The sequence below is a fragment of the Urocitellus parryii genome, chromosome 5, assembly GCF_045843805.1.
Source record: "Urocitellus parryii isolate mUroPar1 chromosome 5, mUroPar1.hap1, whole genome shotgun sequence".
NCBI lineage: Eukaryota > Metazoa > Chordata > Mammalia > Rodentia > Sciuridae > Urocitellus > Urocitellus parryii.
Window position 1 is genome coordinate 98,239,779 of NC_135535.1, and position 13,269 is coordinate 98,253,047.

General features: G+C 37.1%; 1 pseudogene; it reads left to right on the forward strand.

Moving 5' to 3' along the window:
- The first annotated feature begins 11,869 nt into the window (after positions 1 to 11,869).
- Positions 11,870 to 12,925, forward strand: LOC113199221 (protein SSXT-like; annotated as a pseudogene).
- The last annotated feature ends 344 nt before the right edge of the window (positions 12,926 to 13,269 follow it).

Consider the following 13,269-nt stretch of genomic DNA (forward strand, 5'->3'; position numbering starts at 1 on the left):
AGTTTTCTACATGTTTCCAAGAACTAAGAAAATAAATATATCTCTGTTTAAACATCAGGAATTTATTTTCTCACAGTTATGGAGGCTAAAAGTCTGAGAACAAGATATTAGTGTGGGATTCAAGATGAGAGATTAGAGAAAGACCACATTTCCTGCCTCTTTATTGCTAGGGATTCAAGATGTGAGTACTCCTTCTCAGTAAGATGGATAAAACCCAACAAGGAATACAAGAAATATTAGACAACAAGGTAATATAATACCTCCTAAAGTTCATAATTCACTGGCTACGGACTCCAAAGATACTGAAGTGTTTGAGATAACAATAAATGATTATAAAAATGATCGATGAGCCCCCACAGCGGACACTCCACCGAGGCAGTCAGCGGACACCATCTGGGAAAGCTGAAGAATACACCGCCACTCTCTGACAGATTGCAAGATCAAAACAGCCAACAGCAGGACCCTGGAGATCCAGGCCAACTGATTCGCGCGGCCTGCCCCGCGGCTACAGAAGGCGTGGAGCCACAGAGAATCGATTAATTAGCAAGCAGGGAGATTAGTGACTGCCATTAGGTGGAATCCCGCCAGCCAAGCCCACACTGACCCTTGGGCTGAGTACGGGATTTCAGAAGGGGAAGGAAGCCGTACAGTCCTATCCCCCACAGTGGACACTCCACCGAGGCAGTCAGCGGCCACCATCTGGGAAAGCTGAAGTATACACCGCTAATCTCCGACAGATTGCAACATCAAAACAGATTACAACATCAAAACAGCGGACACTCCACCGAGGCAATCAGCGGCCACCATCTTGGAAAGCTGAAGTATCCACCACCACTCTCCGACAGATTGCAACAACAAAACAGGAGAAACCAAGACTAGCAGGAGAAACCAGGAGACTAGAGGCAAGACCCTGGCGAGTGGGCGGCTGGAAACCGCAGGCCCGCAGGCCACAGATCACCCGCCAATGGCCTGTGATACTGGGCGGCTGGAGACCGCCCGCCTACCGCGACTGGGAACTGAAACCAAACAGAGATAGTCCAGTCACACCCCCCATTAGGGCACCCCGGCAAGGAGCCTGGGGCCCGCCATAGCAGAGTAGTGTCGTCACTGGAGCTCGGACATCAGAATTCCTTCCCAGCGGAATCCAAGTTAGCAGGCATAGTTTAACAACACAAAGGAGAGACATCAGAGTAATACAGAACCAAAACAAAGCTATAGAAGAGAGCAGAAACACGACAATCAAAAAGAGTTGGGAAGTAACGTGGACAACATGAGAAAACAAGGGAAAAAAGGAGTACAAACAATGCAAGACAACTTAATTATACAGGAGGACATAGAAACATCAGAAGCAGGGATAGGGAAAGAACTCAAGGCATACCTAACTCAAATGGAAAGGAACATTAGAGAAGACGTGAGACAGCAAGTCCAAGAAATAAAAGTATATTTTGAAAATGAATTAAACAAACAAATTCAAATGGCAAAGAACGAGCTCTACCAGGAGATAGAGATCTTAAAAAAATGAAACAATAATCCTAGAATTGCAGGAAACTATAAACCAAATTAAAAATTCAAACGAGAATATTACAAATAGACTTGATCAAGTAGAAGTCAGAACATCAGATAATGAAGACAAGGTTTATCAACTTGAAAAGAGTATAGTCAACACAGAAAAGATGCTTAAAACCCACGAGCAATCTATTCAAGAGATATGGGACGTCATAAAAAAACCAAATTTGAGAGTCATCGGGATAGAAGAAGGCACAGAGATTCAAACCAAAGGAATGGACAGCATATTAAATGAAATAATTGTAGAAAACTTCCAAGAGATGAAAGATAGAATGGATTGCCAAATCCTGGAAGCCTGCAGGACCCCAAACATTCAAAACCATAATAGACCAACTCTAAGACACATAATAATGAAGATAGCCAACATACAGAACAAGGAGAGAATATTAAAAGCTACGAGAGAAAAGAGGCAGATTACATTCAGGGGTAAACCAATTAGGTTAATGACTGATTTCTCATCACAGACTTTGAAAGTGAGAAGATCCTGGAACAATGTATTTCAAACACTGAAAAATAATGGATTCCAACCAAGAATACTGTATCCAGCAAAATTGAGCTTCAGATTTGACAACGAAATTAAAATCTTTCATGATAAACAAAAGCTAAAAGAATTCGCAGCAAGAAAACCAGCACTGCAAAACATTTTGAGCAAAGTACTACAAGAAGAGGAATTGAAAAATAGTGCCCAAAACCAATAGCAGGAAGTATCTCAGTAAAGGGGGAGGAAAATAACCAAAAAATAAAATTAGCCAAACTAAAATAAATAAATAAAGAAACATGACTGGAAGTACAAATCATATCTCAATTGTAACCTTAAATGTTAATGGCCTAAACTCACCAATCAAGAGACATAGGCTAGTAACCTGGATCAAAAAAATAAATCCAACAATATGCTGCCTTCAGGAGACTCATATGATAGGAAAAGACATACACAGGCTGAAGGTAAAAGGTTGGGAAAAATCATACCACTCACATGGCCCTCAGAAGCAAGCAGGAGTGGCCATACTCATATCGAATAAAATCAACTTCAAACCTAAGTTAATCAAGAAGGATAAAGAAGGGCACTATATACTGTTAAAAGGAACAGTCCACCAACAAGACATAACAATTATCAATGTGTATGCACCAAACAATGGAGCTGCAACGTTCATAAAACAAACCCTCCTCAAGTTCAAGAGTCAAATAGACCACAACACAATAATTATGGGTGACTTCAACACACCGCTCTCGCCATTAGACAGATCCTCTAGACAAAAACTGAATAAAGAAACTATAGAACTCATAGCACAATCAACAACATAGACTTAACGGACATATATAGAATATATCAACCATCATCAAGTGGATACATGTTCTTCTCAGCAGCACATGGATCCTACTCAAAGATAGATCATATATTATGCCATAAGGCAACTCTCAGTAAATATAAAGGTGTGGAGATAATACCATGCACCATATCTGACCATAATGGAATGAAATTGGAAATCAATGATAAAAGAAGGAAGGAAAAACCCTACACCACATGGAAAATGAACAATATGTTATTGAATGATCAATGGGTTACAGAAAACATAAAGGAGGAGATGAAAAAATTCTTAGAGTCAAATGATAATACAGACACAACATACCGGAATCTATGGGACACAATGAAAGCAGTTTTCAGAGGGAAATTCATTTCTTGGAGTTCTTTCCTCAAAAAAAAGAAAAAACGAACAAATAAATGAACTCACACTACGCCTCAAAAATCTAGAAAAGGAAGAGCAAAACAACAGCAAATGTAGTAGAAGAAAAGAAATAATTAAAATTAGAGCAGAAATCAATGAAATTGAAACAAAAACAACCATTGAAAAAATAGATAAAACTAAAAGTTGGTTCTTTGAAAAAATAAATAAGATAGACAAGCCCTTAGCCATACTAACGAAAAGAAGAAGAGAGGGAACTCAAATTACTAACATACGGGATGAAAAAGGCAATATCACAACAGACACTACAGAAATACAGAAGATAATTAGAAAGTATTTTGAAACCCTATATTCCAATAAAATAGAAGATAGTGAAGATATCGATAAATTTCTTAAGGCATATGATTTGCCCAGATTGAGACAGGAAGACACACAAAATTTAAACAGACCAATAACAAAGGAAGAAATTGAAGAAGCCATCAAAAGACTACCAACCAAGAAAAGCCCTGGACCGGATGGGTATACAGCGGAGTTCTACAAAGCCTTCAAAGAAGAATTAATACCAATACTTTTCAAGCTATTTCAAGAAATAGAAAAAGAAGGAGCTCTTCCAAATTCATTCTATGAGGCCAACATCACTCTGATCCCAAAACCAGACAAAGATACTTCAAAGAAAGAAAACTACAGACCAATATCTCTAATGAACTTGGATGCAAAAATTCTCAATAAAATTCTGGCGAATCGAATACAAAAACATATCAGAAAACTTGTGCACCATGACCAAGTAGGATTCATCCCTGGGATGCAAGGCTGGTTCAATATACGGAAATCAATAAATGCTATTCACCACATCAATAGACTTAAAGACAAGAACCATATGATCATCTCGATAGATGCAGAAAAAGCATTCGACAAAGTACAGCATTCCTTTATGTTCAAAACACTAGAAAAACTAGGGATAACAGGAATTTACCTCAACATTGTAAAAGCTATATATGCTAAACCTCAGGCTAGCATCATCCTAAATGGAGAAAAACTGAAGGCATTCCCTCTAAAATCTGGTACAAGACAGGGGTGCCCTCTATCACCACTTCTATTCAATTTAGTTCTCGAAGTACTAGCCAGAGCAATTAGACAGACAAAAGAAATTAAAGGCATAAAAATAGGAATAGAAGAAGTTAAATTATCGCTATTTGTGGATGACATGATAATATACTTAACAGACCCAAAAGGGTCTACAAAGAAGCTGCTAGAGTTAATAAATGAATTCAGCAAAGTGGCAGGTTATAAAATCAACACGCATAAATCAAAGGCATTCCTGTATATCAGCAACAAAATCTCTGAAATGGAAATAAGGAAAACCACTCCATTCACAATATCCTCAAAGAAAATAAGATACTTGGGAATCAACCTAACAAAAGAGGTGAAAGATTTATACAATGAAAACTACAGAACCCTAAAGAGAGAGATAGAAGAATATCTCAGAAGATGGAAAAATGTACCCTGTTCATGGATAGGCAGAACTAACATCATCAAAATGGTGATATTACCCAAAGTTCTCTACAGGTTTAATGCAGTGCCAATCAAAATCCCAAGGGCATTTCTTGTAGAAATAGATAAAGCAATCATGAAATTCATATGGAAAAACAAAAGACCCAGAATAGCAAAAGAAATTCTAAGCAGGAATGTGAATCTGGAGGTATAGTGATACCAGAGTTCAAACTGTACTACAAAGCAATAGTAACAAAAACAGCGTGGAACTGGTACCAAAACAGGCAGGTGGACCAATGGTACAGAATAGAGGACACAGAAACCAATCCACAAAATTACAACTATCTTATATTTGATAAAGGGGCTAAAAACATGCAATTGAGGAAGGATAGCATCTTCAACAAATGGTGCTGGGAAAATTGGAAATCCATATGCAACAAAATGAAATTGAATCCCTTTCTCTCGCCATGCACAAAAGTTAACTCAAAATGGATCAAGGAGCTAGATATCAAACCAGAGACACTGCGTCTGATAGAAGAAAAAGTTGGCTACGATCTACATATTGTGGGGTCGGGCTCCAAATTCCTTAATAGGACTCCCATAGCCCAAGAGTTAACAACAAGAATAAACAAATGGGAATTACTTAAACTAAATGTTTTTTCTCAGCAAGAGAAACAATAAAAGAGGTAAATAGAGAACCTACATCCTGGGAACAAATTTTTACCCCCCACACATCAGATAGAGCCCTAATATCCAGAATATATAAAGAACTCAGAAAATTAAACAATAAGATAACAAATAATCCAATAAACAAATGGGCCAAGGACCTGAACAGACATTTCTCAGAGGAGGACATACAATCAATCAACAAGTACATGAAAAAATGCTCACCATCATTAGCAATCAGAGAAATGCAAATCAAAACCACCCTAAGATACCGTCTCACTCCAGTAAGATTGGCAGTCATTATGAAGTCAAACAACAATAAGTGTTGGCGAGGATGTGGGGAAAAGGGTACACTTGTACATTGCTGGTGGGACTGCAAAATGGTGAGGCCAATGTGGAAAGCAGTATGGAGATTCCTGGGAAAGCTGGGAATGGATCCACCATTTGACCCAGCTATTGCCCTTCTCGGACTATTCCCTGAGGCCCTTAAAAGAGCGCACTATAGGGATACGGCCACATCAATGATTATAGTGGCACAATTCACAATAGCTAGACTGTGGAACCAACCTAGATGCCCTTCAATAGATGAATGGATAAAAAAATGTGGCATCTATATACAATGGAGTGTTATGCAGCACTAAGAAATGACAAAATCATAAAATTTGCAGGGAAATGGATGGCATTAGAGCAGATTATGCTAAGTGAAGCTAGCCAAGCCCTAAAAAACAAATGCCAAATGTCTTCTTTGATATAAAGTGAGCAACTAAGAACAGAACAGGAAGGAAGAGCATGAGGAAAAGACTAACAGTAAACAAAGACAAATGGGGGGAGAGAAAGGGAGAGAGAAGGGAAAGCATATGGAAATGGTAGGAGACCTTCAATGATACACAAAAGTATAAGAGGATATGATGGGCAAGGGGGAGGGGGGAAAAAGGGAGAGAATTGAACAACAGCAGAGGAGGCAGAGAGGGAAGGTGGGAGGGGAGGGGAGGGGGGATAGTAGGGGATAGGAAAGGTAGCAGATTACAACAGTCACTAATATGCCATTAGGTAAAAATGTGAGTGTGTATCAGATGTGATTCTGCTATCTGTATTTGGGGTAGAAATGGGAGTTCAAAACCCAATGGAGTCAAATGTATGAAAGATGATTTATCAAGAGCTCTGTAATGTTTGGAACAATCAATAAAAAAAATAAAAATGATCGATGAATTCCAAGAGAACACTATTTTTCTAACAGTTGAATGAATTAAAAATGTCTGTAAAAGTCTGAATGAGAAGTTCAACAAAGAGGTAGACATATTAAAAACAACCCCCCCCCCCCTGCAAAAAGCAAAACCCCAAATCTTGGAAATTAAAGACACAATAAATCAAATAAAACATTCAGTGGAAATTCTCTTTAACACAAAAAATCAGACAGAATAAGAATCTCAGAGATGGAAGACGAAGTGGCCAGCTGTGAACATTCAGAGAATATTAAAGAAAAGAAAATAAGTAAACATAACCATAATATAAGTGAATTCTGGGACAACATTAAAAATGTAAGTTTAAGAATCCATGAAATATGAGAGGGTTGTCAGATATGGAATAATGGTATGGATAACCTCTTCAGAGCAATATTAATGGAAACATCTCAAATCTTGGGAATGTAATGGACATCCAGATATAAGACACCTTGAGAACTCCAAGTAGACAAGATAAAAAAGAACCTCTCCATGACACATAAGTACAATGACTAATATATTGCATGGGCTCTCTGTTGTCCAGTGAGAAGGTCCATGGAACAGGGTAGAGGAGAGTGTGGCTGTGGAGTTGCTAATCAAGACCTCCGGAGACCAACAGGAAGCAGGTCTGATTTTACTGCACAGTTACCATGTATATACACCCAGGCAGTAGCTAGGCAGATTACAGGCAGCCACCAATGCAATTTCTGGCCAACTGTCCTTGCAGCCACCAATTGAGGAGCAGGCTGTGGAGCAAGCACAGGGACTGCAACACGTGGCCTCACACCCAGGGCCATGCCTACGGGGTAAGCATGCCTAGCATGGTAGAGTGGTTTGCCACTCAAGACACCCTTAATGTATGCCATGTATACAGTACACCATGCACTTTTCCCCACAACATATAAAGCACATATAAAATTTTAAAAGCCTAAAGAAAAAAAAAAACAGGTCACACTTAGAGGCAAACCAATTGAAATTACTTCTGATTTCTCAGCAAGCACAAACTCTAAAATTCAGGAAGGCTTGAAATGATATGTTCCAAATCCTAAAGTAAAATAACATTCAACCAAGATTAATCTAGAAACTATAAAAATACTTTACATCAAATTCAAAGGAAAAATAAGAACCTTCTAAGGAGAGCAGAAGTTAAAATCATCCATGACTACTAAACTGTCACTAAAGACAATACTCAAAGAAATACTATATCCAGAAGACATCAAAAGCAAACTCTGGAGCTCACTAATGGGCAAATCTCATTTGAAGACTAGCTAAGCAAATGTGAAACAGGACCAAATTAAATGTTAGAAATATATCAAAATGTCAGGAATTAATAGACATCTTCCTCCAGCCACACCCCATCTACCTATGCTTGCCACCCATTTAATCCCTATTAGCAAATCAATGCACTGATTATATTAAAGCTCTCATAACCTCTAAATTTTAACCTCTAAATTTTCTTGCATTATCGCACATATGAGCTTTTGAGAAACATCTCATATCTAAAACAACATCAACTTTTAGCAAATAAAAAAGATCGATAAAATTCTTTGCAATTTATCTGATCATAAAGGAATGAAATTAGAAATTAATGCAAAAAAGCACTACAAAACTGTATTAACACATGGATTGAGCAATACACTTTTGAATGATGAATGGGTAATAGAATGAATGGGTAATATCAGGGAGAAATTTAAAATTTGTTGAATAATATGAGAATAGTAACACAGTGTCCTTCTAAGACACTGTGAAGGCAGTTGTAAGAGAAAAATTCATAGCTGTGATTGCCTAAAGAAGAAAACCAGAAAGATCACCAATAAACTACCAATTGATGCATCTTAAAGCCTTAGAAAAACCAGAACAAACCTGTTCAAAAATTAATAGTGGAAAGGAAATAATTAAGATCAGAGCCAAAATCAATGAAATAGAGAATCAATAAACAATACAAAGGACCAATGAAACAGAAAGTTGGCCTTTAAAAAAATAAACAAGGTAGATAAATCCTTAGCCAAATTAATCAAAATAAACAGAGTAGAGTCAAATTAATAAAATTATAGATGAAAAAGGAGAAATCAACACAGACTTTATGGAAATCCAGAGTGTCATTAGGGACTATTTTAAAAAGTTATACTCTAAACAATTGGAAAACCTAGAAGAAATGGACTCAGGTCTAGACAAAATGAACTGCCAAAATTGAATTAAGAAGATGTAGAAAATTTAAATAACCAATAACTTGTAATGGGATAGAAGAAGAATAACCAATAACTTGTAATGAGATAGAAACCCCACAGATCTAGAGTCATCTGATACTTGACAAAGGTGCCCAAAACATATGTAGGAAAAACCCAGACTATTTAACAAACAGTGCTGGGAAAATTGGTTGTCAGTATATAGAAGAATAAGATTAAATCTTTATATCTCATCCTGCATAAAAGTAAACTCAACATGAATTGAAAGCCTAACAATTAGATCAGAAACTAGGCATCTCCTAGAAGAAAATCTAGGGTTCATACTCCAACAAATAGGCACAGGTAAAAACTTTTAAAATAGAACTTCTCAAGCTCAGAGAATAATTCCAAGATTAATAAGTAAAATGACATTGGCTGGGGTTGTAGCTCAGTGTTAGAATGCTTTCCTAGCATGTGTGAAACATTGGGTTTGATTCTCAGAATCGCATGTAAATGAATAAAATAAAAGTCCCTTGACATCTAAAAAATATTTAAAAAATAAATGGAATGACATCAAATTACAAGACTTCTGCACTTGTGTTTTCCTTATAAATGAGCCTCCCCAACAATTAAGGATGTGAAAAGAGAATCTAGAATATGTGAGAAAAATCTTTGCTATCTACTCTTCTAACAGATGATTAACATTCAGAATATGTAAAAGATTCAATGAATTCACCACCAAAACCCCCCAAATAATCCAATTAATAAGTGGGAAAATGAACTAAACAATCACTTCTCAAAAGAAAAAATACAAATGGCCAGCACACATGAAAAAATCTTCGAAGCCTTTAGCAATTAGAAACATGCAAACTAAAAATACACAGAGATTTTATCTCACTCCAATTAGAATAGCAACCATCCAAAATACAAACAATAATAAATGCTAGAGATAATGTAGGGGAAAAGGAACACATTTACACTGTTGGTTGGACTGTAAATTAGTACAACCACTACGGAAATCAGTCTGGAAGTTCTTTAAAGATGAAGAATAGAAACCCCATATGACCCAGCTATACCACTCCTCAGTATTTATCCTAAAGAATTAAAGTCAACATACTACAATGATACATGCATACCCATGTTTATAGCAGCACAACTGACAACAGCCAAACTATGGGACTATGTCAGGTGTGTGTCAATGTATGAACTGAAAAAGAAAATGTGGTATACATACAAAATGGAGATTTTTTTTCAGTCATAGAGAAGAATGAAATTATGCCATTTGCAGAAAAGTAGATGGAACTTGAGAACATTATATTAAGAAAAATAAGACAAACTCATGAAGTTAAAAGTCATGTGTTTTCTCTCATATGTGGTGGCTAGAGAGGATAAAGGGATAGAAAGGTGGAGCAGAGATCCTATGAAAAATGAAGAGATCTAGTAAAATTAAGAAAAGAGATGAGGGCGAGGGCAGATAAGTGGGAGAGGGGAAATACTGGAGAACAATATTGACCAAATTATATTGTTATATTGTGTGTTTGTATGAATATGTGACAGCAAATCTCACTATTTTGTATGGTTTTAATGTGCCAATTAAAACTGAAAAAGATCTTACTGTCTTCATTGCCTAGTGTCTTGAAATCTGGATGTTTTGAAATCTTTTTTTTTTTTCAAATATTGTATCTGAGTTTTAAATTTCAAAAGGGGAAGTTCCTAAGCAAACTTCTTTGGCTCATTTTTAGTTTGTTTATTCATTTTTTATTTTTTAAGAAAAAATCATTTAAAGCTAAATGAACTTCACTTTTATCCATTATTTAGTAGTCATTTTATCATACAATACTTCCTTATGGCCAAAATTTTTATGATTTTTCTTTCCATTAAAATTCAGTGATGTTAAAATTAAAGCTACTGTGAATGTGCATTCTATGTTTTTGCCTGGGAGTAGACTTTAATTTATTTTGGAAAATCAAGGTACATAATGTTTAGATCATATGTAAGATGTGTTTAACTTTTTGTTCATTTGTTTTTGGTATGGTGGATTAACCTAGAAGTGCTTACCCACTGATATTCCCTGACCTTTTTATTTTTTGAGACAGTGTCTCACTAAATTCCTGTGGCTGGCCTTGAATTTGCAACCCTCTTACTTCAGCCTCCTGAGTTGCTGGTATTGCAGGCATGCTTTCTAAGAAATTATGCATCTGTTACAAAATAGTTGTGACATTTTATATCCCTGCCAATCTACATATTCATCAATAAGTTACTGGATAAAAAATATGGTGTTTTCCATATAGTGGGGTACTATTATAAAAAGAATGTATATATTAATATACAGCAACATAGATGAATCTTTTCTGTAATCATGCTAAGTGAAAGAAGCCAGACAAGAAAGAATATATGATGTATGATTTCAATTACATAATATTCTTGAATATGGAAACTAATCTGTAGAAACAAAGCATATCAGTAGTTGATTGAGAATTGAGAATATAATGAAAAATGGAGAGGTATAGAATGGAGAAGTTATGTAGGGACAATAAAGGACATTTTTCAGGGTATACATATTTTTAACTTAGATTAAAGTTATGGTTTCACTGACACATAAAAATGTGATACTCATCAAATAATGTATTTTAAATACGTACAACTTAGTGTATGTCAATTATACCTCCAATAGGGTCGTGTGCTATATAATGATATTTCATCAATAACAGAAGACGTATGCTTGTGGTCCCTTAAGATTATGATGGACCTGAAAAATTCCCATCATCTTGGGTTGTTATAGCTGTCATAATGTCACAGTGCCATGTACTACTCACATGTGTGTGATGATGCTGGTATCAACAAACCTATACTAATGTTTTTTTGCTAATGTCTGGGTTTTAATAAAAATGTTTACAAAGTAAAAAAAATAAAAAAATTGTAGAATAAGTGTATAAAGAAACGAAATAATTTTGTACAACTCTACAGTGTGTATGTGTTCTAATTTAAGGTTATTACAAAAGATTCAAAGTTCTAATTTAAGGTTATTACAAAAGATTCAAAGTTTAGGGGACTTGCCAATAGTGGTCATGGCAGCAACATGTCTGTGGCGTTTGCAGCCCGCGTCAGCGAGGCAAGGGGGAGATCACACCTGTCATGATCCAGAAGTTGTTGGATGAAAATAACCATCTTATTCAGTGTATAATTGACTATCAGAATAAAGGAAAGACTTTAGAGTGTTCTCAGTATCAGCAGATGCTGCATACAAACTTGGTATACCTTGCTACAATAGCAGATTCTAATCAAAATATGCAGTCTCTTTTACCAGCACCACCCATACAGAATATGCTTATGGGTCCTGGAGTGATGAATCAGAGAGACCCTCCCCCACCTCCATGCTCTCACAACATGCCTTCAGATGGAATGGTAGGTGCGGGTCCTCCTGCACCACACATGCAGAACCAGATGAACAGCCAGTTGCCTGGGCCTAACCATATGCCTATGCAGGGACCTTGACCCAATCAACTCAATATGACAAAGTTCCATGAATATGCCTTCAAGTAGCCATGGATCCATGGGAGGTTACAACTATTCTGTGCCATCATCACAGAGCATGCCAGTACAGAATCAGATGACAATGAGTCAAGGGCAGCCAATGGGAAACTATGGCCATGACCAAATATGAATATGCAACCAAACCAAGGTCCAATGATGCATCAGCAGCCCCCTTCACAGCAATACAATATGCCACAAGGAGGTGGGCATCATTACCAAGGACAGCAGCCACCCATGGGAATGATGGGTCACGTTAACCAAGGCAATCATATGATGGGTCAGAGACAGATTCCTCCCTATAGACCACCTCAACAGGGAAACTCACAATATGGCCAACAACAGGATGCTTACCAGGGACCCCCTCCACAACAAGGATATCCACCCCAGCAGCAGCAGTACTCAGGGCAGCAGGGCTATCCAGGATAGCAGCAGGGCTATGGTCCTTCACAGGGTGGTCCAGGTCCTCAGTATCCTAACTATCCCACAAGGACAAGGTCAGAAGTATGGGGGATATAGACCAACACAACCTGTACCACCCCAGCCATCCCAGCAGAGGCCTTATAGATATGACCAGGGACAGTATGGAAATTACCTTAATTGAAAAAGTACCTACATTCCAATAGCCAGTATCTATTAGCAGCCATATTGTCACCTCAGCACTGTGGACACCTTCCTGTGAAGAGTTCCTTCCATTCCATCTAGTTTTTGGAGAAAGCTTATGGATAAGTGGCTGTTTCATCATTAAGCAGCCTTTGTGGTTTAGTTGTAAAAGGCTTTAGTAGCTCAAAAATATTCAGTTTCACATTTCTACTCTAGATGGCAGCATTGGACAGAAAATGCAATGACAGCCAATTTGCAGTGATTTCCAAACTGTGTTTCAAATGGACTGTTACAGACTGAAAGGTGTGAACAGCTTTGTATGTTTATGAAGGTTAAGGGGATTTA